Source organism: Eschrichtius robustus, chromosome 2, assembly GCF_028021215.1.
Source record: "Eschrichtius robustus isolate mEscRob2 chromosome 2, mEscRob2.pri, whole genome shotgun sequence".
In the NCBI taxonomy this organism is placed as follows: domain Eukaryota; kingdom Metazoa; phylum Chordata; class Mammalia; order Artiodactyla; family Eschrichtiidae; genus Eschrichtius; species Eschrichtius robustus.
The window spans coordinates 61,886,519-61,910,870 of NC_090825.1; the positions used below are offsets into that span (position 1 = coordinate 61,886,519).

Genomic DNA, 24,352 nt, shown 5'->3' on the forward strand with positions numbered 1-24,352 from the left:
CTTGCCAATTAGCTTTAAGAGTTTTGCACAGGCTGTTCTGGGCTGGTAACATAAGGCACAGAGATTGGGGGCCAGTCCCGCCTTTACAGGTTGCCTGGCACCCCAGCCCTATAATACCTGGTGAATGGCTGCCCCGTGGCTCAGCGGATGCTGGTGTCTGGAAGGAGGGGACCGCTGTATGACGAGTGGTCTCCCCACAGCGTGAGAGCACGAGACAGGGAAAAGATAACCAACACTTTATTTTGGTTATTGAATTAATCCAAAAGGAAATGTAGATTAAATCAATATTTAATTCAGAAGAAGTCAGTTTCTGTTACAAAGCCATGATGAAATTTCAAAGAGTAGAGAGGGTGTTTATGGGGGCAGGATCTTGGAACTTCAGAGCTATATTACGGCCTTCTTTGGTTGTAAGCATGGATTGCTGTGGTTTGACATGGCAAATGATTTAAAAAAAAAAAAAAGAATACCAAATAAAAACGTATGCAGCTACTATTTACCTATATTAACAAGCTTCATATAAAAGCATAAATATATTTTATGGTGATAATGAGGGAGACACCTCTACACTATCCCAGTGTATATTCATTCACCTGAGGTCAGTTCACCCCCTTCCTTTCAAGGAACAATTTAAAGAGTGGACCATTAAAGCAGAAAAGCTTTCTACATAAGGATTATGGCATTTCTCCATGTATATGGGACGGACAAGAGAGGTACCAGCTGGAACCAAATCAACTTGCTGGAGGGTTTGCAAATAGCGTTTTTCATAGACTTAGGCATTTGATCACAACAAAACTATGTCTACTGATGTGAGATCCAGAAGGTCCTTGTGGACCAACTGCATCAGATGGAGAACCAGAATTCCCTGTGGAATAATCCATCAGACAAAGAACCAGAATTCATAGGAAGATGGCTACATCAGCACTGAGAAGAGTTCCTTTCCATGTAGGGAATCATGGATTCTTCTTTTTAACCCCAGGCTTCACCTCCTCTCCCCAAAGCAGATGAACTTCTACTTCTCAAAAGAACTGAGGCCACCACGTGGGAATTCTCTTAACATCTACTTCTTGTACTTTAATCTTACCCTATTGCAACCGCCCCCCCCTCTGCCACAGAGCTGCCCCAGCCCCTGCCCAGAGCTAACCCCACAGGCACCTTTCCCCCTTCCCCCAGGACTGCACTTCATCAGTTAGCTGCAGCCCTGCCCACCCTCTCGTCCCCAGCCCTCGTCGTTTCTTGCCACTGACACCTTCCTACCTGGGCTCCTGGCCTCTGGTCAATCTGTCACTCGTGGTGCCTTCTTAATGTTCAACTTCAACTCTCTGCTTAAAAGAACCTTCTTTGCTTCCCAAATTATAAATGGGTTATATTCAGATTGTTACTAGACTTATCATGGTGATCAATTTATAATGTATTTAAAAGTCAATTCCCTATGTTGTTTACTTGAAACTAACATGATACTGTATGTCAACTTGTTTTCAGTTAAAAAAAAAACAAACAAAGTGGGTGAATCTAATAATTTGATTCTCACCAGCGGTATCTGAGACTTCATGCTGTTCCACATTCTTGTCAGGATTTGCCATTATCAGACTTAAAAACTTTTTGCTTACCAGGTGGAGGTGAGGGTGTATCTTGTGGGGGGTTTGTAATCACATTACTCAAGAGGTTGAGCAACTTTTCATTTTACTGGTTCCTTGCGGTTCCTCTTTATGAAGTGCTTGTTCAAGTATTTTGCCACCCTTCTCCACTCCTGGATATTTGCTTCAGTTGGTTGCCTATCTTCCTTATTGATTCACAGGCATTCTTTACATATTCTCCTTTGTGAATTTACGAGTGTTTTAAATATTTTATCTTTTCACTCTCTATATAGGCTTTCGATAAAGTTCATAATTTTAATGTAGCCAAAGTTATCAATTGTTTCCTATGTGACTTATGCTCTTTGTCTCTTAAGAAATTATTTCCGACCTCATGTTAATAAAGATATTTTTAAATATCAAAAAAATAAACAAACAGGTCATACTCCCAAAAGTCCTTTATACATTGGAAGTTATACTTAAGCCCACATTCACGCCTCCATTTGCCCGACATTTACTGAGCACGTAACACGTGTCAGGCACTGTGCTGGGCAGCCTATGATGTACCTGAAGCAGAGTTCTCTTCAGTGAATGTTACAGAGCCAGCTCTTACAGTCTAAGCATCATTTATCCTCCATCCATTCAGCTGATATTCACTCGGCACCTACCATGCATCAGGCATTGTATTGGGCACAGAGGGTATAATAAAAGACTCAGACCGGCTCTCAGGAGGTTTACAGTCTACCAGGGGAAGCCACTTTTCATAGAAAGGGAATGCCCCTGCTGGGAAGAACGCTCAGGACTCTCCTTCAGACAGGCACAGTGTCTACAGCCAGACTTCTGACCAGAAAAAAGACAACCTGTCAACATGCAAGTAACAGGAATAGAAAAAGAACTGCACTCAGTTTAAGTCTTTAATGCATTTAATTACTTTGATTTGCTTTTGCTACATCTTGTAAACCACTGCCTACTTATACTTTATTTTATCACTTTCTATCCAGAGAATGTAAATTTCATCCAATTTACCCTCAGTAAAAGGAGAAAGCTATAATATCCTCTCTTACTAAGTGCTTCTCCTCTCCTATTAATTGCTTTCAAGCTGCTGGTGGAAATGAATTCTATACTCTAATACTGGAATTTAAAAACAGTTAAACTCTCTGCAAGGAAAAGCTACCTTTCTTTAGCTGAAGATTCTTCATGAAATTTGATAATGGTTTCTATCTAATATATAAATATCAAATCCTGTTTAATTCCTGGATGAAGTTTACAGTACTGGAAAGTAAACTCTCTCATTCACTTGCTCAGTATGGAAAAGTATGAGGACGGCAAGGTATTTGCCATGTTTCTTACAGAAAGGGGTGCGGGTGTCACAGATAAAGTACTTACAATGGAAGAATTTTGACAAGGAAAGTGACTGGTGTTTGCTGGCACCAATTACACAGGAACACAATCAGAGAAGTTAGGAAACCTCACTACCATCACTTTGTGACACAGCCAGGACTCAAACCCAGACCAAGATGATTCTGAATCTAACACTCTTCCCCCCACCACTTAAAATACACTTAAGTGTCACCCAGGGCATACATGTGAAACAGAATACCGATGATTTTCATTGTATTATCTTCTCACATTTCATACACACACTGGTTACAACTAAACATCAAGCCAGCAATTATTCCCTTAGGAATGTATCTCTGTATTTCTGGTACTGCAGTAAGAAGGGAGTGCTACTTGCTATAGGTGATTAAAAGTTATTTTCTGCTGGATGACTGTTCCTAAACCGATCTCCTGGGCATGGCAAAATGTGACCCGGGGAGCAAGGTATCTGCATCAAATGTTAGAGCCAACAATCATCAAAGAAGCAGAATATTTAGCTGAAAAAGAGTGTGTGGGTTCACATGCTGGTGGACGGCTATGAGTGCCTCCCTTCGTACATTTCGTAAGATGGCTGAGGGGAAAGACTACAGCCAAGATGTCTAAATGGAGCCTCAGGCTGTATCACATAAGGTTCAGGTAACACATCTGCTACGTGCCTTTTCTTTTTCTTTCCAATTTTAAGTATTTTTAAAAATTCCTCTGAACTTAATTGGTAAACTGAAACAAAAACCTTAAAAGAAGAAAAAAACCACTTTCATAATCTGCAGTCTATTGGAAAAACTTGTACTTCACTTAATAAATTAGAAATTATCTGATTCTTTCAAGGATCGTCTAGAGCAGCACTGTCCAATAGAATTTTGTGAGCCATGTACATTATTTTAAAATTTTAGGAGCAATATTAAAAAAGCAAAAAGAAATTAATTGTAATAATGTATTTAACTCAAAATATCCAAAATATCATTTCCACATAGAATCAATATAAAAAGTATTAAAATATTGACATAATTTTTTCTCACAGTAACACTTCAAAATCTGTTGTGTATTTTGCACTTACAGCACATCTCAACTCAGGCACTAAATTTTCATCAGAAATACTTGATCTGATTTAAACTTTAAAAAATTTACAGTTGAAAAGTAGATGCCCAAGTTGTCCCACACATACGTAAAAGTTTTCCAATAACTGAATTAACTATTAGTTCTAAATTTTAAATGAACTAAAATTAAATAAAATTAAAAATTCAGTGTCTCTGTCATACTAGCCATATTTCAAATACTCATAATGGCCATATGTGGCCACCATATTGGACAATGCAGGTCTAGAGCTTTCACTTTGCAAATCTGGTCAATTCTGGTAAGAATTCTTCCAGATGGGGAAAGATCTGTTTACTCATGAAGAAAATCCAGGAAGACTAACTCCCAACGCTCTGCCCTTCTGAATAAGTGAGTCCCACATGGCAGGATATGGTCACTCTTAGTTTTATTCAGGACAAAGATGACCTTCCCTGGTCTAAACTATCATAACATGATAGAAAAGGCAGCACAGTAAGCCGAGGTTCAAACTGGAGAGATTTTAAAACCACGGATATTCTTTTGAGTCAGATTCTCTGTCTCCCTTCTAAAAGTATTCTGGCAAATTTACTGGCATGTTTCTTGAGATTCACCAGGTACTAGCTCCATATGCTCCACTCTACACACAGTACATCATTTAATCTCACAGCAATCCTGTGAGATAGGGTGAGAGCCAGAGAGGGTGTTAATAATTTGTTCAAGGTCATACACCTAATTATAAGGTGCAGAGCTAGGATTCAAGCCCAGAAAGTCAGATTAAAAAAAAAAAAAAAAAGCCTGCCATAGAAGCCCTCTGATTCTAACCACACACCCTAAGTTCCTACTTTTCAAAGGCTCCTCACAATTCTCACGGAGTAGGCGGGGCAGAACAGAGCAGGGATCGCCTTGTACTTCACCAGGGAGACACAGGAGCTACCCAGCAGAGCAGTCCCTCCACCCCGTGTCCAATGTCTTTTCTAAGATGCCTGGGGTCAGGAGCCAGGCAGGGGGTACCTGTCGTCTACTATGTACCACGCATGCTGCCATCACGCCTTGTTCACTCTTCCAAACCACTCCGGAAGGAAGTAGTATCCACACATAAAGAGATGAGAGTTCCATCAGGTAAGGAAGGCTGCCTTCAGTCACACAGCCAGCTTGCACCACAGCTGGAATTCCAACCCAGGTCTGCGTCCGGCCGAGGTGGAGCCTCAGCCTAGGGCCTCCTGGTGATAAGACTCTCCCCAGACCGCAGTGACTCTCTTTGCTCAAGAGAAACCTTCTACCAAGCTGATATAACATGAGCGACCATATACAGCAGAAGGTAGGATCAGATTTCTTCATAATTCAGATGCTGTTAATCAGAGTGGCTGTTCTTATGTCTTCCGATTTGGTAAAGTTTTATTGTATTTACATGGGATGAATTCACAATTCAAAAAACAAAAACCAAAAAAGATATAGAGCAGGTTGGTTTTATCTGGTTAAATCTTCAGAGACAGGGATTTCAAGGGCAAACACGAATTAGCTGCTGAAGGCACTGGCAGATGGAATTGGCTTTTCCCCAGAGCTGGATTAAATAGGCCAGCCTGGAACTGATCCAGGGTGACAACTCACAAAGGGGGACTAAATCATCATTGGAATACACTGGAAACATGGAGCCACTTAACTCGGGGGTGCACTCGACTCATTACGTAACAGGCAAAATGGCAATCAGACCTGTTTTCACTCAAGCAGACAGTGCCTCTGAGTAGAAAGAAACACCCTTCACCAGCACAAGCCTGTCTCTGTTGAGAATATTTCCCTCATAGAACTGTATGAGCAAAAGCAGGCCTCACCAGCAACCCCAATTATCACCTGGCTGGCAGGTCTCTGGAATTCTGGATCTGAACAGCGCATGGCAGACTGTTATTATTAGCCAAATTTTAAACAGGTTTATGAACACCTGGTTCGGAAAATCAGAAGTAATAAATCCCTTATTTTCAATGTTCAGGGAAAGGTATGTATTTTTTATTAATAGTCTTTATTAATAGACAATCAGTTTCTCCCACCCCCACTAAATAAACATGGAGCAGATATTTAAAGATTATCAGTTTGATAAAGTGCCAACAGGACACCCACCTGTCTTGGGTCAGCCTCGGCTTTCCCATGAGCAGGAACTTTGCTCAAATAATTTCATAACTCATAAGTGCTTACAGTTCACATTTAAAAAGACAAAAAACAAAAAACAAGCCAAGCTTCCTCACCTAACCCAACCAACAGTTGTTAGGACAATTTAAAAACATTTGAGAAATCAATAGTTCAATTCACGACATAAGAGCAATTTTTCCTTCCCCAGAATCTGTGAACAAAAAAGATCACCTTTCCACAAATGAGACGGTATCTGTGAAAATACTCTTCAAATCCCCTGCACGTGGCAGACCCTCCTGGACAGGGTGTGGGTCAGTCCCAAGTACATACCATGCACTGGTTCCCTTGGCCTGAGCCCCACCCTCAAGTTCATGACAAGAGCAAGGCCCCTACAGGACCAGGTTGAACAGGCCTCTCCGTTTTGAGAAACAGAGCTGGATCAAAGTCTTTGGGGACAATTATTTAACTTTCCACTTTGATTTCCTTGAATGCATACTGCAGGAGGTTACTCAGCCCCTATTTCTGTTACTAATATTTTCCCAAAGTGACCTTTATAAATTAAAATCTATAGAGTTAATCATAAATCACCTATTAGTCAACTGTTTTCAACTTTTATTTAGGCAATTCCTCTACCCATGCTGTCATCAAAAACTAAAATTGGGTAATTCGAATTGGCCATCTCTACTTCCCCTTTCAGAGAGAAATGATAACAAAGGGTGAATGATCCACAGAGAAGCTCAAAAGGAAAGACAACTTAAAGCCAGCTGTGCCCATTAGAAAGAGGTCTTAAACTTGTTTGTAAATGGTGACAGAACAAACTATGTCAGAACTGAAGGTATGGAATTTACAGCATTAAACTTAGTATCATTAGTGAAACTTTACAGGGTCCTTTACAACATTTGTGTACGTTCATCAAAGTGGTATTTCTAGCCAAAAACAAAATCAAAAAAACTAGTGTTTATCATTCAGGGCCCCAAAGTTTGGAACACTGAACCTCTTTCAAGAAGTAAGTTGCCACCCACCTCGAAAGGGTTTCCAAAGAATCACTGATAGTAAGGGTATCTGATTTCATTGACTCACCTATTATATCTGCAGGAATGCTGGGACGTCTCAATGAACAACTTCAGAAAAATGCCACCTGGAGAAACAAATTGAACAAAACATTACTTTTTTTTTAAACACACAAGAAAGGCTTACCATACAATTTTATGTCTCATTAAAATATGTGATGTTTCAAATATTGGCCCCCAGGTTGCATATAAGTGCAGCCTGCATTACAATGTAGCCACCCTTTCCTGGGAACACTGATGCACTAACCCAAAGTCCAAACCACTGATGAACCAGAAAAAAATAAGAGAGCAGGGAGGAAGGTGCAGCCCATGAACACGCACCTTACGACATCCTTTCCTTTCCCCTCACAAGCAGATCAACTTGAAAACACAACCTGTGACCTTGAAGGCACTTTATGAACAAACATAAAAAGCTCAAATAATCCAAAAACAAATTATGGAATGAAATATAAAATTGTGAATGAGGAATCCATCCTGGCAGCACTTTATATCCTTTTTCAGTTATTCTGTTAACTTTTTTTAAAGCTAAATTCACAAGGATGTCAAAAATTGGAGAAATGGGGAAATGGTCATTAAAACCCTCACATAGTAAACAGAGGAATCGAGAAGAAGAATTTCTTTAATGATTAGTTAGTTTATTCCAAAATCAAGTATTCCTTTTGGTGTTCTCAAAGTCTTTAGATAACCTTTTAAAATTATAAGCCTATTTAACACGGTCACAAAATAGACCAAAATGTCTTTCAGCACTGCTTTGAAATATTAAACATAAATGGAACAAATTTCTTATATAAAATATCACAGTTGCCATTTGTTGGGAATTTATTGTGCCCCCAGGACTGCGTGGCATCAGATTATAACCTTTCCAGACAGGGAGTATGTCCATTAACACATGAGGAAGCAGATGTTGAAAGAAGCAGAGAAACTTCCCCAGTATCACACAGATCCAGGGTTTCCAAATCATGCTCTTTTCACTCTGCCATGTGGCCCCTTGAAAGCACTCATTTCACTCTATGTAGTCTATTCATCACCTCCCCAAATAGAAATCTGACATTCCTTAAAGTAAAAGTCTGGAAAGGAAACCGACTAGCAGATAAAATTAACTTGTGCTTTCTGCATGTTTAAAAATGTTGAGCCTAATCATGCCATTTAGGATTGTAACATAATACAGTACACAAGTAAAAACTTACATCCAGATAACTAGGTTAACACGTGCAGCATCAGTATAAATACAGACTGGACCTGAGGATGAAAAGCCAATACTGGACTCAAAGGCTCCTCTATCTAAAGAAATCATTTTAGTTCAGTTACAAACTCGAAGATACTGGACAATGCTCACTGGGTTTCAGTTGAGAAAAAATACATACATAAAAGAATTCTGAATTCCTAAGGTCCTTTGTTATATAATAGCTTGGGGGAGTTATGATTTTTTAAAAAGGTCCTTTATAAGTTAATTACTAGTTAAATTCCAAGAATTTCCCACAGTTTAATTTTACCCTTTCAGGAAACATCATGGGAAGTCATGATCAGTATTTTTATCTGGAAACAGCTTCTGTGAAATAAGCCACTAGGATTATTATGAATGGGTCTGTTATAAATGAAGTTCTTGAGCAATGTTTCATTACCTCTAAAAGCTAAATGGGTCACAAAAATACTCAAATTAGCACACCTCCAAATCAAGGATAACATTTTAAAAATCTCTTTTGTTACATACAAGGCAAGCAAAAGTTCTGGACAGTTAAGGCACATCTCGAGACTCTTAACAACAGAGAAGGCAGGGTTGAATCCAGATTCCCACCTAAAGTTCTCCAAACTCACACTGCCGAGAAAAAGCACCTCCTAGAATACATAAATTTGGCCTAAGGTCCAAAGAAGTATGGTATCTGGGAGTAAGTTTTCAGTATCATGATAAAGCTTTTCTGACAGCCAAGTCCCATCTTGTGAAACCACCAAAGTGATCAGAAAGATGAACCATGCCAATTCTGTTATTGGATATGGTTGGTAAGTAGGGTGTTATATATAGTTTTTTATTTTTTAATGCTATTTCAAAAAAATACAGTAGACTAAAAATATGTCAAATCTCACAGTCCTCAAAAGTTCATAAAAAATAGTTAATGTATTAGGCATTAACTGTCAGGCACTGTTCTATGAACTTCATGGAAATTAACTCATTTATTTCTCACAAAAACCCTGAAGTAGGTACTAAATATACCCATTAATTTTATTATTTTTTTAATTAATTTTTATTGGAGTACAGTTGCTTTACAGTGTTGTTAAAGATTTTTTTTTTTTTTGATGTGGACCATTTTTAAAGTCTTTATTGAATTTGTTACAATATTGTTTCTGTTTTATGTTTTGGTTTTTTGGCTGAGAGGCATGTGGGATCTTAGATCTCAGCTCCCAGACCAGGTATCGAACCCACACCCCCTGCACTGGAAGTGCAGCACTCACAAAGGCATTATCATGCGGCCATCTCACCATTTTTCCATTTCTCTATGTGCAAATATGTTTTTCATCTACAGGTTGTTAAACACATGGGAGTTTATAAAAATTAGAAATATCTGTTTCTTATTTATCATTCTTTTGTCTTCATTTTTGTAGATTTTTAAAAATTAATTTATATTGGAGTATAGTCCATTTACAATGTTGTGTTAGTTTCTGCTGTAGAGCAAAGTGAATCAGTTATACATACACATATATCCACTTTTTTTTTAGATTCTTTTCCCATACAGGTCATTACAGAGTATTGACTTCCTTGTGCTATACAGTAGATTCTTTTTTTTTTTAAGATTTTTTTGATGTGGACCATTTTTGAAGTTTTTATTGAATTTGTTACAATACTGCTTCTGTTTTATGTTTTGGTTTTTTGGCAGAGAGGCATGTAGGATCTTAGCTCCCCGACCAGGGATCGAACCCGCACTGCCTACATTGGAAGGCGAAGTCTTAAACCACTGGAAGTCCCTAGTAGATTCCTATTAGTTATCTATTTTATATATAATAGTGTATATATGTCAATCCCAAACTCCCAATTTATCCCTCCCTCGCTTCCCCCCTTGGTAACCATAAGTTTGTTTTCTACATCTTTGACTCTATTTCTATTTTGTAAATATGTTCATTTGTAGATTAGTAGTCTGCTGAGCTATTTAAATTATTCATAGCCCAATAAATACAGGTACTATTTCTTCTAGCAAGGATTCTTAAAAAAATTCAAACCACCACATTTTTGCACATTAAGGAGTTAAAAAGTTTTTGCTTCCCATTCATCCCCATTTGGTTCCCTGCCCTTTGGTTCCACTTCCGGAGATCAGGAGGAGAAACAATAGCTGCCTTTAGTGCCGGAGCACAGCACCCACGTGACAGGCCCCAGCTCTTATTTATTGAACTGAATTGCCAAAAACAGGAAGCTCAGTTTAAGACCTCTTTCTCAGTTATAAATTTCTATAACTTGACATGCACTGATTTGAACTGTTTCATGTTACTCTGTAAAACTAGAACCAAGAAGTGTAAGTTATCTTGAAGTTAGGAGGCTAGATTTCAGCTTAACCGAAGAAAGAATGTCATCATAAACAGCTGTCCCACAGAGGTCCAGGCTGCCTCTGGGCGGGTGAAGAGGCAGCTGCTTGTGATCACAGATGCCCGTAGAAGGGGAAAGTCTCAATAACCATCCTGTAACAGAAAGAGGCATTTCATGAACCCTGCGGTAGTTCACAAAGCCCATACTTGGTAAGGATGGGGGCTCCCGCGGCAGAGCACTGTGTAAGTTACACGACACTTTGAAATTCATTTTCTCATTTGATCAACACTAGGAGTGGAAGGTAGCTGGAGTGGGGGTGGGAACAGACATCATTTATTATTCCCATTTTACAGACTAGGAATTTGAACAATTTAAATTGAATCACACAGTAAACACTATAATCTGGGCTCCAACCCAGGACTTCTGACTCCCAAGTCCAGGGTATTTCCAACTAGGCAATATTGCAACAACCAAGACCATACTTATTCATCAAGGACAGGGGCAATGATGGGTCCCAAAGAGATGTGAAGCACGGAAGTGAATACCAAAGGAGATGAGCTGAAAGCAAAATATGGTAAGAGCCCTACTACTCTCACAAACCACCCCTTCTACCTCACTAAGAAGTACTCTATATTTTTGGTAGAGACACTTCTCTTGCTTACATGTGTCCACTAAAGGAATATTTGTCCAAATCCTACTTTACTGTGCTATGTTGATACAATAAATGCTTGGGGCAGTCGGTTCACATTTTAAGGGGAGTTAGGGGCAGCATAACAAACACGAAGAGCAGTATCCCGGGACTTCCCTGGTGGCGCAGTGGTTAAGAATCCGCCTGCCAATGCTGGGGACATGGGTTCGATCCCTGGTCTGGGAAGATCCCACATGCCATGGAGCAACTAAGCCCATGCGCCACAACTACTGAGCCTGCACTCTAGAGCCCGTGAGACACAACTACTGATCCCGAGCCCCACAACTACTGAAGCCTGCACCCCTAGAGCCTGTGCTCCACAAGAAGAGAGAAACCACCGCAATGAGAAGCCTGTGCACCACAACGAAGGGTATCCCCGCTCGCCACAACTAGAGAAAGCCTGCACGTAGCAACGAAGACCCAATGCAGCCAAAAAAATAAAGAAAGAAAGAAAAAAAAAAAAAGGGGAATGTCCCATTTCTGCATCCAAAGTATAAATTGTCACTCAAAGCCTAAGCTGGGAGTTAAAAAAAAAAAAAGTCAATGGAATGCACTGACTATTCTAACAACAGGTCCGGGATAACCTTGGGTCTGACAACAGGAGTTTAACAGAAATGGGTCAGCCACTGAAGGACTGCTGAACCTTACAAGATTTTCCAGGAAAGACGTAAGAGTGTCAAATTTCACAAACCTGTCTACCAAGTAGAGAGGGTGGCAGACTGCCGAAGGCTGGACTGTGATAACTCATGTGAAATCCTGGGAACTTGAACCTCTGCAATGCCTGCCCTGCCACTCAGCCACACAGGGAATGCCTGAAGTTCAAGTTTCCAAAGACCTCACAGACTACAAGCTGAACGTTCATCACAGAAACTTCCTTTTACTCCTAAGGAAGGAGAAATGACTCAATCCAAAACTCCCCACGTTAACATGAATGTGTTAAAGGGTAAGTTTTTAAGTATCTGTGTACCACAGAATAGCCTACTTGGATTTTATCTCCTGCATTTGGACAGTACAAGGCACAGGGCAGATGTTTCATGAATGTTTACCGTGTAAACGAATGGATGATCGCATGAGGAAAATTTGCCACAGATAGAAAAGGCATGATATGGGAAAGAGAGAAATACTGGGTTAATGGGAATGAGAAAATCATCAAGCCAAGATGACAGCAGGAATTCCAGAATGAGGAGAAAACACCAGAGGTGAAGGGTGACTCAGCAGGCATGGAAGGAGTACGGGGTGGTGGTTATGCTGTCCTCGCAGGGGAGTCCTCAAGTCGGTGCATAATGTCTTCTGTCCTGGAGTATCCTTAGGATACAGGTGGTGGAGGAGGCTAACGGAGCGAGTGTGCACAGTTAAAGAGCTCTTTAGGGACTTCCTGGTGGCGCCGTGGTTAAGAATCCGCCTGCCAATGCAGGGGACACGGGTTAGAGCCCTGGTCCGGGGAAGATCCCACGTGCCACGGAGCAACTAAGCCCATGCGCCACAACTACTGAGACTGCGCTCTAGACTCCGTGAGCCACAACTACTGAGCCTACTTGCCACAACTACTGAGCCCGTGCACCACAACTACTGAGCCTGCACGCCTAGAGCCTGTGCTCGCAACAAGAGAAGCCACCGCAACGAAGAGTAGCCCCTGCTCACTGCAACTAGAGAGAAAGCCCACGTGCTGCTATGAAGACCCAATGCAGACAAAAAAAATTTTTTAAATAAATAAGCAAACAAACAAATAAATAAAAATAAAGAGCTCTTTAAGTAATTCTGAGAAACCTTCCTCCAGATGACAACTACTCTTAATATTCCTGCTTGTTTTTTAAACTTGAGTATAGATATGTGATCATTTTGCAAGAGAGAAACAGTTGTGAATATCGTCAGGCACTAGCAATGAGTAAACCTCATCCAATACTCCAACAACCACTTGTTCAAGAACAGGTCATTTGATATTTGACAGATCCAGGTTGTCACAGGAGGGCAGGTGAGCGCAGCACAGCCGGGGCACATGCCAGGCAAACAGGCGGCCCTGTTAGGAACTTGGACCAAAAGTGCTGACAAGCCCTTTCTGTTTGACGTTTCTTAGCAGTCTGCATTCCAAATCTGGGAATAAACTTTAAGTAATAACAGACCAGTGTTTCTGAAAAACAGATGGCAAGATTAAAACTCGAAATAAAGAACGTCTACTCATTAAAAAGATTTCCAAACAGGGTAATTCAGACTCACACAGGCCAAGGCAGATATACAGCAACTAGAGACCCTGCTCCCAGGCTGGCCGTCAATGATAAACCCCTTGAAACCCAGGAATCAGCCTGTCTGACCTATGGAATGCTTCCTGAAGACACTCAGATGGCATCACCTTCACAGAGGTGAAGCTCATTGAGAGGCAGGGCTGTTACACCATCGGGACAGGCCAACGCACCATTGTGGAAATGCCTTCCCTTTAAAGGATTTGCAATTTCCTGAAAACACAGGCAAGAAATCAGAGAAAGGGAGAGTCTGCCTCTAAGCAAGGTAGCTCTAGTGGTAAAATGGATAGCTTGCTTTAGGAAGCCTAGCTTCCCCAGCTTAAATATTTACCCTTTTCTTTATCTTACATATACATAAAAGCATTTATCTGTCCATTATTTTATCTACTCCCAGTCAAAAAATATCTGCCAGGCACCGGGGAGACCAAAACGAACAAGGCATTCCTTGCTACTTTCCAGGAAAGTACTCCCTCTCGTGTGTTGTTAGCAATTCTCTGCCTGGATGCCCCCGCGCTGTGCCCCCAAGACCCCTATACTGTGGGAAGGGCTGGCAGCCTTTGCTTATACCACAACGCGTGTGGGTCACTGCTGGTATGTGTACCTTAAGCTTCAGTCTTCATAATCAAATGCTTTGAGCTTTGCTAAACCTTTGACATTAGTGAGCAGGTAACAGGATTTTGGTGGCACAGAGACAATCAAGAGGATCTTCATTTACACCAGAGAGAGCCCAGAAGGCCAGTGTCACCGGGGAACGCGTGAGGACACCCTCCGAATGAAGGCCGGAGGAATAAAATCACTTCAAACGCTTCTCACTTTCAGGAAAAAAAAAATTTCAAGAAATGTGTAAAAATCTGCATCACCACAAAACAAAGGGTACATGAACCTTTAATAAAATATTCTTAGCTGGCACTAAATCTCACATAGTAATGTACAGTATAATTTATCAATAAAAATAAATCCTAATACTCCTCGGCGGTGGAGTCCTGTAATGAGGCCTGTACTACAACCACCACCCCACAAGGAAAAGGGGAGCACAGCCGCTGCACTCTAAGGAGGGAGAGAAGGAGGTGGGTACTGAAATTTCCCAACATCTCCTTGGACAGCTCTGCTTACCTAAACAGAGGAATGTGCACACCACAAAGGAATACAATGACTTAGTATTAAAGAATAAAAACTATTATACATGGGGCTTTCCTGGTGGCGCAGTGGTTAAGAATCCGCCTGCCAATGCAGGGGACATGGGTTCGATCCCTGGTCCAGGAAGATCCCACGTGCCGCGGAGCAACTAAGCCCGTGCGCCACAACTACTGAGCCTGCGCTCTAAAGCCCATGAGCCACAACTACTGAAACCTGTGCACCTAGAGCCTATGCTCTGCAACTAGAAGCCACTGCAACGAGAAGCCCACGCACCGCAACGAAGAATAGCCCCCACTTGCTGCAACTAGAGAAAGCCCATGCGCGGCAACGAAGACCCAACACAGCCAAAAATAAATAAATTAATTTAAAAAAAAAAAAGCTATTATACATGACAGAAATCTTATCACAGAATCACTGTATTTATAAAGCCTTCCGAATAAAACTTAAAGTGGGAGGTGGAGGAAACCTACCCTGATAAATTAGAGAAAATGAAGGCAAACACACTAAAACCAAAATAATGCCAGAGCTGCATGTGGAAGATGCCAGAGCTTTTCTGCAGAGTCCCCGCTGCTCATTCGTCCCATTCCCAGTGAGTGCCCAGACCAAGGGTGACCCCAGAGCCCACACCCCCTCATTTAGGAGAGCCACAGCCTGCCCTTCCTGCCCAGCCCCCCACCAAGACAGCCTCACCCTGGATCAGAAGCAAAGGACAGCCTCACCCTGGGTCAGAAGCAAAGGACAGCCTCACCCTGGGTCAGAAGCAAAGGCCGAGCCCCGTCCTCTCTCCCTCAAGCTTTCAGGCATCACAGCCAGGCCCCTTCCCCGTGGCACCACACAGTGGAGTTTTTTCTCAAAAGACATAAATGACTGATCTTCCAGCCAAGATGGCAGAGACTTCTGCAACAGCTCTCAGAACAGGAAACTTGCCGAAGCGGTCTTTAAAATCAGAAAAGGACACAGGATAAGGGGGACGTGGGGAAGGAACACTCTCAAGGGGGCGCCTGGGAAGGGGAGAAAAGGGGAAAACCCAAGATTCTTTCTCCCGTTTTTTCTTCCCCAAGGACAGCATTCAAGGTCAGATTAATGAATGCATCCTCTTAGAACACACCTGACCTTAGCTCACCTGTCCTGGGTTTGATGACCACTCACCATGACAAGTCATGGGGCTATGCGCCCCTCTTTCATGGCCTGCTTTGACCCCAAATCTGATGCTGTGTCCTCCAAATCTGCCCGTTCGCCTCTATATCTTCCCCAATTCCATACGTGGAACTCTGCTCAAGACCCAACTCAAGCATCATCTTCCGCGGAGCCTTCTCTAAACTTGCTCTTGCCTTTGACCTCTTCCCATTCCTCTCTCCTCTGAGCCCATGCAGACTTCTGAGCATGCCTCTGTCACTCCCAGCACACTGGGTAATAATTATTTGCTTGGTTGACTCCCAGGTCCAGGTACATCCATCCATCTGCTAGCTAACATTTACGAACTGTGGCTTCGGCAACATTACAAAATGGCCATGACTAAGTCCTTGACTAGGAACAGAGGCCTTCTCCAGATCACAGATATTCACATGGCTTACCCTCTCACTTCATTCAAGTCCCTGTACGAATGTCACCTCCTTCCCTCACCGCCCGAGCTGAAGAGCACAGCATACATCCTCTCACTCTCCAGCACTGTCTGCCATCCTCACCCAGCTTTATTTCTCCAAGCTCTCACCACTGCCTGACAGCCATCCATACAGAGGGATGAATGGGTAGTTATAGACATATTTAGATATATAGGTACAGATACAGAGTTTTCCTAAGTCAGTTGTTTGTCACGTGCTTGAGTCTGTGCTGTATGGACCCCTAATATCTGGACTAGCACCTGAGACAGACTGAGTTCTTAGTATCAGTTGATGAATACATGTATGGGTAGATGATAATATCTTGGCCAAGAAACCCAGGGGGAAAAGGAGATCAGGTGAGGGTAGCCTTTATTTGCTCACTGAGGCTTTTTTTTTTTAAACAGATCTTTATTGGAGTATAATTGCTTCACAATACCTTGTTAGTTTCTGTTGCACAACAAAGCAAATCAGCCATATGCATACATATATCCCCATATCCCCTCCCTCTTGAGCCTTGCTCCCATGCTCCCTAAACCACCCCTCTAAATCATCGCAAAGCACTGAGCCAATCTCCCTGTGCTATGCTGCTGCTTCCCACCAGCCAACTATTTTACATTTGGTAGTGTATATACGTTGATACTAGTCTCACTTCACCCCAGCTTTGCCCTCCCACCCCATGTCATCAAGTCCATCCTCTTTGTCTACCTCTTTATCCCTGCCCTGCAACTAGGTTCATCAGTACCATTTTTTAATATATATATTCCATATATATGTTAGCATACAGTATTTGTTTTTCTCTTTCTGTCTTACTTCACTCTGTATCAGACTCTAGGTCCATCCATCTCACTACAAATACCTCCATTTCATTTCTTTTTAGGGCTGAGTAATATTCCATTGTATATATGTGCCACATCTTCTTTACCCATTCATCTGTCGATGGACATTTAGGTTGGTTCCATGTCCTGGCTATTGTAAATAGTGCTGCAATGAACACTGTGGTGCATGTCTCTTTTTGAATTATGGTTTTCTCAGGGTATATGCCCAGTGGTGGGACTGCTGGGTCATATGGTAGTTCTATTTTTAATTTTTTAAGGAAACTCCATACTGTTTTCCATAGTGGTTGTATCAATTTACATTCCCACCAAAAGTGTTAAGAGGGCTCCCTTTTCACCACACCCTCTCCAACATTTACTGTTTCCAGATTTTTTGATAATGGCCATTCTGACCAGCATGAGGTGATACCTCACTGTAGTTCTGATTTGCATTTCTCTAATAATTAGTGATGTTGAGCATCTTTTCATGTGCCTCTTGGCCATCTGTATGTCTTCCTTGGTGAAATGTCTATTTAGGTCTTCTGCCCATTTTTTAACTGGATTGTCTGGTTTTTTTTATATTGAGTTCCATGAGCTGTTTGTATATTTTGGAGATTAATCCTTTGTCTGTTGTTTCATTTGCAAATATTTTCTCCCTTTCTGAGGGTTGTCTTTTCGTCTTGTTCATGGTTTCCTTTGCTGTGCAAAAGCTTTTAAGTTTAATTAAGTCCCATTTGTCTATTTTTGTTTTTATTTCTGTTACTCTAGGAGGTGGGTCAAAAAGGATCTTGCAGTGGTTTATGTCAAAGAGTGTTCTTCCTCTAAGAGTTTTATAGTGTCTGGTCTTACATTTACGTCTTTAATCCATTTGGAGTTTATTTTTGTGTATGGTGTTAGGTAGTGTTCTAATTTCATTCTTCTATATGTAGATGTCCAATTTTCCCAGCACCACTTATTGAAGAGGCTGTCTTTTCTCCATTGAATGTTCTTGCCTCCTTTGTCGGAAATTAGGTGCCCAGATGGGCATGGGTTTTTCTCTGGGCATTCTATCCTGTACCATTTGTCTATAATTTTGCTTTTGTGCCAGTACCATACTGTCTTGATTACTGTAGCTTTGTGGTATAGTTTGAAGTCAGGGAGCCTGATTCCTCCAACTCCGTTTTTCTTTCTCAAGATTGCTTTGGGCAAGGAGCTTCAAGATGGCGGAAGAGTAAGATGCGGAGATCACCTTCCTCTCCACAAATACATCAGAAATACATCTACATGTGGAACAGCTCCTACAGAACACCTACTGAATGCTGGCAGAAGACCTCAGACCTCCCAAAAGGCAAGAAACTCCCCACGTACCGGGGTAAGGCAAAAGAAAAAAGAAAAAACAGAGACAAAAGAATAGGGATGGGACCTGCACCAGTGGGAGGGAGCTGTGAAGGAGGAAAGGTTTCCACACACTAGGAAGCCCCTTTGCGGGTGGAGACTGCGGGTGGTGGAGGTGGGGAGCTTCGGAGCCACGGAGGAGAGTGCAGCAACAGGGGTGCGGAGGGCAAAGCGGAGAGATTCCCGCACAGAGGATTGGTACTGACCAGCACTCACCAGCCCGAGAGGCTTGTCTGTTCACCTGCCAGGACGGGTCAGGGCTGGGAGCTGAGGCTCGGGCTTCGGAGGTCAGATTCAAGGGAGAGGGCTGGGGTTGGCAGCGTGAACACAGCCTGAAGGGGGCTAGTGAGCCACAGCTAGCCAGGAGGGAGTCCGGGAAAAGGTCTGGAGCTGCCGAAGAGGAAAGAAACTTTTTCTTGCCTCTTTGTTTCCTGGTGCGTGAGGAGAGGGGATTCAGAGCGCCGCCTAAACGAGCTCCAGAGACGGGCGCGAGCCGCGGCTATCAGCACGGACCCCAGAGACGGGCAGGAGACGCTAAGGCTGCTGCTGCCGCCACCAAGAAGTCTGTGTGTGAGCACAGGTCACTCTCCACACCACCCCTCCCGGGAGCCGGTGCAGCCTGCCACTGCCAGGGTCCCGTGATCCAGGGACAACTTCCCCGGGAGAACACACGGTGCACCTCAGGCTGCTGCAACGTCACACTGGCCTCTGCCGCCGCAGGCTCGCCCCGCATCCGTACCCCTCCCTCCCCCCAGCCTGAGTGAGCCACAGTCCCCGAATCAGCAGCTCCTTTAACCCCATCCTGTCTGAGCGAAGAACAGATGCCCTCAGGCAACCTACACCCAGAGGCGGGTCCAAATCCAAAGCTGAACCCCGGGAACTGTGCGAACAAAGAAGAGAAAGGGAAATCTCTCCCAGCAGCCTCAGAAGCAGCAGATTAAAGCTCCACAATCAACTTGATGTACCTGCATCTGTGGAACACCTGAATAGACAACAAATCATCCCAAATTGAGGAGGTGGACTTCAGGAACAAAGATATATATATTATTTCCCTTTTTCTCTTTTTGTGAGTGTGTGTCTGTATGCTTCTGGGTGTGATTTTGTCTGTATAGCTTTGCTTTTACCATTTGTCCTAGGGTTCTGTCTGTCCGTTTTTTCTTTTTTTTACTTAAAAAAATTTTTTTTAATAATTATTTTTTAAATTTATTTTAATAACTTTATTTTATTTTATTTACCTTCTTCTTTCTTTCTTTCTTTTTTTTTTCTCCTTTTTATTCTGAGCCGTGGGGATGACAGGCTCTTGGTGCTCCAGCCAGGTGTCACGGCTGTGCCTCTGAGGTGGGAGAGCCAACTTCAGGACACTGGTCCACAAGAGACCTCCCAGCTCCACGTAATATCAAACAGCGAAAATCTCCCAGAGATCTCCACCTCAATGCCAAGACCCAGTTCCACTCAACAATGAGCAAGCTACAGTGCTGGACACCCTATGCCAAACAACTAGCAAGACAGGAACACAGCCCCATCCATTAGCAGAGAGGCTGCCTAAAATCATAATAAGGCTACAGACACCCCAAAACACCACCAGACGTGGACCTGCCCACCAGAAAGACAAGAGCCAGCCTCATCCACCAGAACACAGGCACTAGTCCCCTCCACCAGGAAGCCTACACAACCCACTGAACCAACCTTAGCCACTGGGGACAGATACCAGAAACAACGGGAACTACGAACCTGCAGCCTGTAAAAAGGAGACCCCAAACACAGTAAGTTAAGCAAAATGAGAAGACAGAGAAGCTCACAGCAGATGAAGGAGCAAGGTAAAAACACACCAGACCTAACAAATGAAGAGGAAATAGGCAGTCTACCTGAAAAAGAATTCAGAATAATGATAGTAAAGATGATCCAAAATCTTGGAACTAGAATAGAGAAGATACAAGAAACGTTTAACAAGGACCCAGAAGAACTAAAGAGCAAACAAACAGTGATGAACAACACAATAAATGAAATTAAAAATTCTCTAGAAGGGATCAACAGCAGAATAACTGAGGCAGAAGAAAGGATAAGTGACCTGGAAGATAAAATAGTGGAAATAACTACTGCAGAGCAGAATAAGGAAAAAGAATGAAAAGAATTGAGGACAGTCTCAGAGACCTCTGGGACAACATTAAACGCACCAACATTCGAATTATAGGGGTCCCAGAAGAGGAAGAGAAAAAGAAAGGGACTGAGAAAATATTTGAAGAGATTAGAGTTGAAAACTTCCCTAATATGGGAAAGGAAATAGTTAATCAAGTCCAGGAAGCACAGAGAGTCCCATACAGGATAAATCCAAGGAGGAACACGCCAAGACACATATTAATCAAACTATCAAAAATTAAATATAAAGAAAACATATTAAAAGCAGCAAGGGAAAAACAACAAGTAACACACAAGGGAATCCCCATAAGGTTAACATCTGATCTTTCAGCAGAAACACTGCAAGCCAGGAGGGAGTGACAGGACGTATTTAAAGTGATGAAGGAGAAAAACCTACAACCAAGATTACTCTACCCAGCAAGGATCTCATTCAGATTTGATGGAGAAATTAAAACCTTTACAGACAAGCAAAAGCTGAGAGAGTTCAGCACCACCAAACCAGCTTTGCAACAAATGCTAAAGGAACTTCTCTAGGCAAGAAACACAAGAGAAGGAAAAGACCTACAATAACAAACCCAAAACAATTACAAAAATGGTAGTAGGAACATATATACCGATAATTACCTTAAATGTAAATGGATTAAATGCTCCAACCAAAAGACATAGACTGGCTGAATGGATACAAAAACAAGACCCGTATACGTGCTGTCTACAAGAGACCCACTTCAGACCTAGGGACACATACAGACTGAAAGTGAGGGGATGGAAAAAGATATTCCATGTAAATGGAAATCAAAAGAAAGCTGGAGTAACAATTCTCATATCAGACACAATAGACTTTAAAATAAAGACTATTACAAGAGACAAAGAAGGACACTATATAATGATCAAGAGATCGATCCAAGTGGAAGGTATAACAATTGTAAATATTTATGCACCCAACATAGGAGCACCTCAATACATAAGGCAAATACGAACAGCCAAAAAAGGGGAAAACGACAGTAACACAATCATAGTAGGGGCCATAGTTAAGGGTGAGATTACCCTGGAGTAAGGGAAGAGCTGGCTATTGTATAGTAAAAAAAAATTAATAGCATCTACCTCACAGGGGTGCATACTAAAGGAGTGACTGCATGTGAAATATCTGATCTGTCTCGTCGAGGCTTAGCCAAATTACTCTATAGACAACAGGTGCTCGAAAAATGCTTATGAATATATGAACACCTATTAAGACTAAGACCAACCATCCTAAGTGCCACCTTACCTGCACAACATGGATTCGAGAATTGTATATTTACACGAGGCTGTTTTTCTCATGTAGGATTCTGAGTTAGTCCAGTCTGATCAAAGATTAAGAGATACTCCAGCGTTATCTACAGCGTGGAATAACGCTGCATTATGTGTTACTATCCAGTGCCGGAAAGAAAGCAGGCAGGAACACAATTACTCAGAATGGGGTATAAAAGGAAAAAGCTCATTCCTACAAGGTCAGTGAACATGAGCGTCCACCATGGCGCAAGCACTGTAGTTACAGGTTTGAACGTAAATCCACAAGGAGAAAAACTTCCTGGCACAGACTAAAAGCAGTGACAAATGTGGCATTTGAGCTAAACTCAAAAGATGAGTCAAATGTAAAGGTCCAATCTCAGGATAGAAAAAAAAATCACTGGTTGGCTTAGGTGGTTTGCTTTTAAGTTGCTTAACTAAAAATAACCACCCAGAATCAGCAATGGGAAACACACGTCACCATGAGTGCCCCGTTCAGAAGAGTTAGTCAAGGAGGCGAAGGAAGGCCCAACCTCAACACGCGCAGGGGCCGAAGCAACTGGGCGAGGCGCCTGCTCTAAGCGTGCTGCAGAGGGTCCTCGAGCACAGGGCCCCAGGGGTGCCGCTGGCGGGGTGCAGGAGGAAGCGAGCAGAGTGCTTCCCCAGCTACAACTTCGGGGTCTCTGCTTTTATCTTTTTCTTCTGCGTTAAAATTCCACTTAAAATCTTGCTTGACGAAAGCACTCGACGGTGAAAACACACACTTCGGAAGCCACTGACCTGGAGTAAATTAATTCCGGGGATAAAAATCAACAGACGTTTTAAAATTCTAATTTTTATACCCATTTTCACAATTGGCTCAAGACTATGATGATTGGTGCAGAGATGAAGAGGCACTTAAGTTTTATACTTCTGTAATGTTTATCATGCAAACAAATACTTTTCTCATCAAAGAAGTGTTCGAGATAACGTTAGTTCAGATGACTTGTCTTTCCTTATCTTTCATAGAAGACAGATTACAGCTAAATCTAATTGCTTCCCTGGGCAAAAATGAAATCCTACTGAGGGCTCATACATGACTGCATGTATGCTAAGAAACAAGAGAAAATGTTCTGTGTGTAATTAGTAGTAAAAATCTATTCATACAGAACCATTCTCTGGGGGAACTGTGTGCCCTGGAATCATATTTTTCCAAACAACTTTCATAAGATTCCTGTACGCTATTCTTTTACAGATGAAAACCAAGTGTTTCAAATTTTAATTACAAAATGGTATTTCAATGAAGAAATGAGAACAGCTACAGAGAACAATGGACTTTAAGGAGTTAAAATAGAAGCAGATTTCTCTTGTAATGCCAACCCTTCTCCCAATTCCCAAAAAAGAGGAAGGTACTGTCACAGCAAGAACTATAGAGCATTGTTTCAGTAATCTCTACTCTAACTTAGCCTTGGAAGTTTTGTCTTCAGGCTAGAGAGACCCACGAGCAGCAGGCACTGAGACCCTGGCTCACAGGGAGAATTTAAAAGATTCTTCTCATAGCTGTTAAAGATGTAGGCAGCGTGCCCTCCATTCACCAAGATGAGACGCCAAGCCCTCCATAACCAGGACCTGCCTGCAAGGTCCCAGGAGGAAAAACTGAGTTCGGATATCCTTCCATGCTCTCTAACCCTCCCTGTGACCCATGGCACACGTGTGAGAAGCAGCTGGTCAGGGTTAAAAGTACAGTCTGGCCCCAGAGCCCTGCCCAGCTAACTGGCCCCCAGAGCTACTGAACCCTGACCTTGGCTTCACCATACCCCATTCTCTAACCAAATGTGTTAACTGGCTGCAGATTCTTGAACTATGTATGCCTCAGATGCATTCCCCAATACACACACACAGTGATAGGACAGAATTTTCTCTAGTGAGAGAATATTATTTTATTTGTTAATATCAATAGCTAAGCACTTAGCAGCAAATTCAACTACAATCAATGGTAAACAGCAACCTGCAACTGGTTTAAATCCCTCTCTCCGCAACAGTCTTCTGTGTTAGAGGATGCCTCACTGAAATCTCCAGATAACATCTTCCTCAGAGACAATTCTGCTGATGCATCAGTTTTGGTTCCTGACCTTTCATTTACATGAACCATTCATGCTAGAACAGGACGATTCTTCCTTTAGCCAGGCCTCCTGCTCTCACTGTGTGTATTCCTCAGTCAGCGAACATTTCAGCGCCTCAAAGCTCTCTGTGTATAGCTCAGAACTGCTGACTGTTAGGGCAGGAAGAACCTCAGAGATGATCTGATACAAAGCCATCAGTTTTTCAAACAGGGAACTCAGTCCAGAGAAGAGAAGCGACAAAAAAGTCTGGGTGGCGAAGCTGGGGACAGCAAACTGGGCACTCCCTCCTAATCCTGTGT

The 24,352-nt window shown here is 42.3% G+C and overlaps 1 protein-coding gene across 3 annotated transcripts in view; it reads right to left on the reverse strand.

Annotated features, from left to right (window-relative positions):
- Positions 1 to 24,352, reverse strand: part of LHFPL2 (LHFPL tetraspan subfamily member 2) — a 168,056-nt gene that overhangs the window by 74,396 nt on the left and 69,308 nt on the right. For all 3 annotated transcript variants that reach the window (XM_068535549.1, XM_068535547.1, XM_068535550.1), the window contains one exon: positions 7,200 to 7,257. The gene's annotated coding sequence lies outside the window, so the exon portion shown is untranslated. The remainder of the gene's footprint in view (positions 1 to 7,199; positions 7,258 to 24,352) is intronic.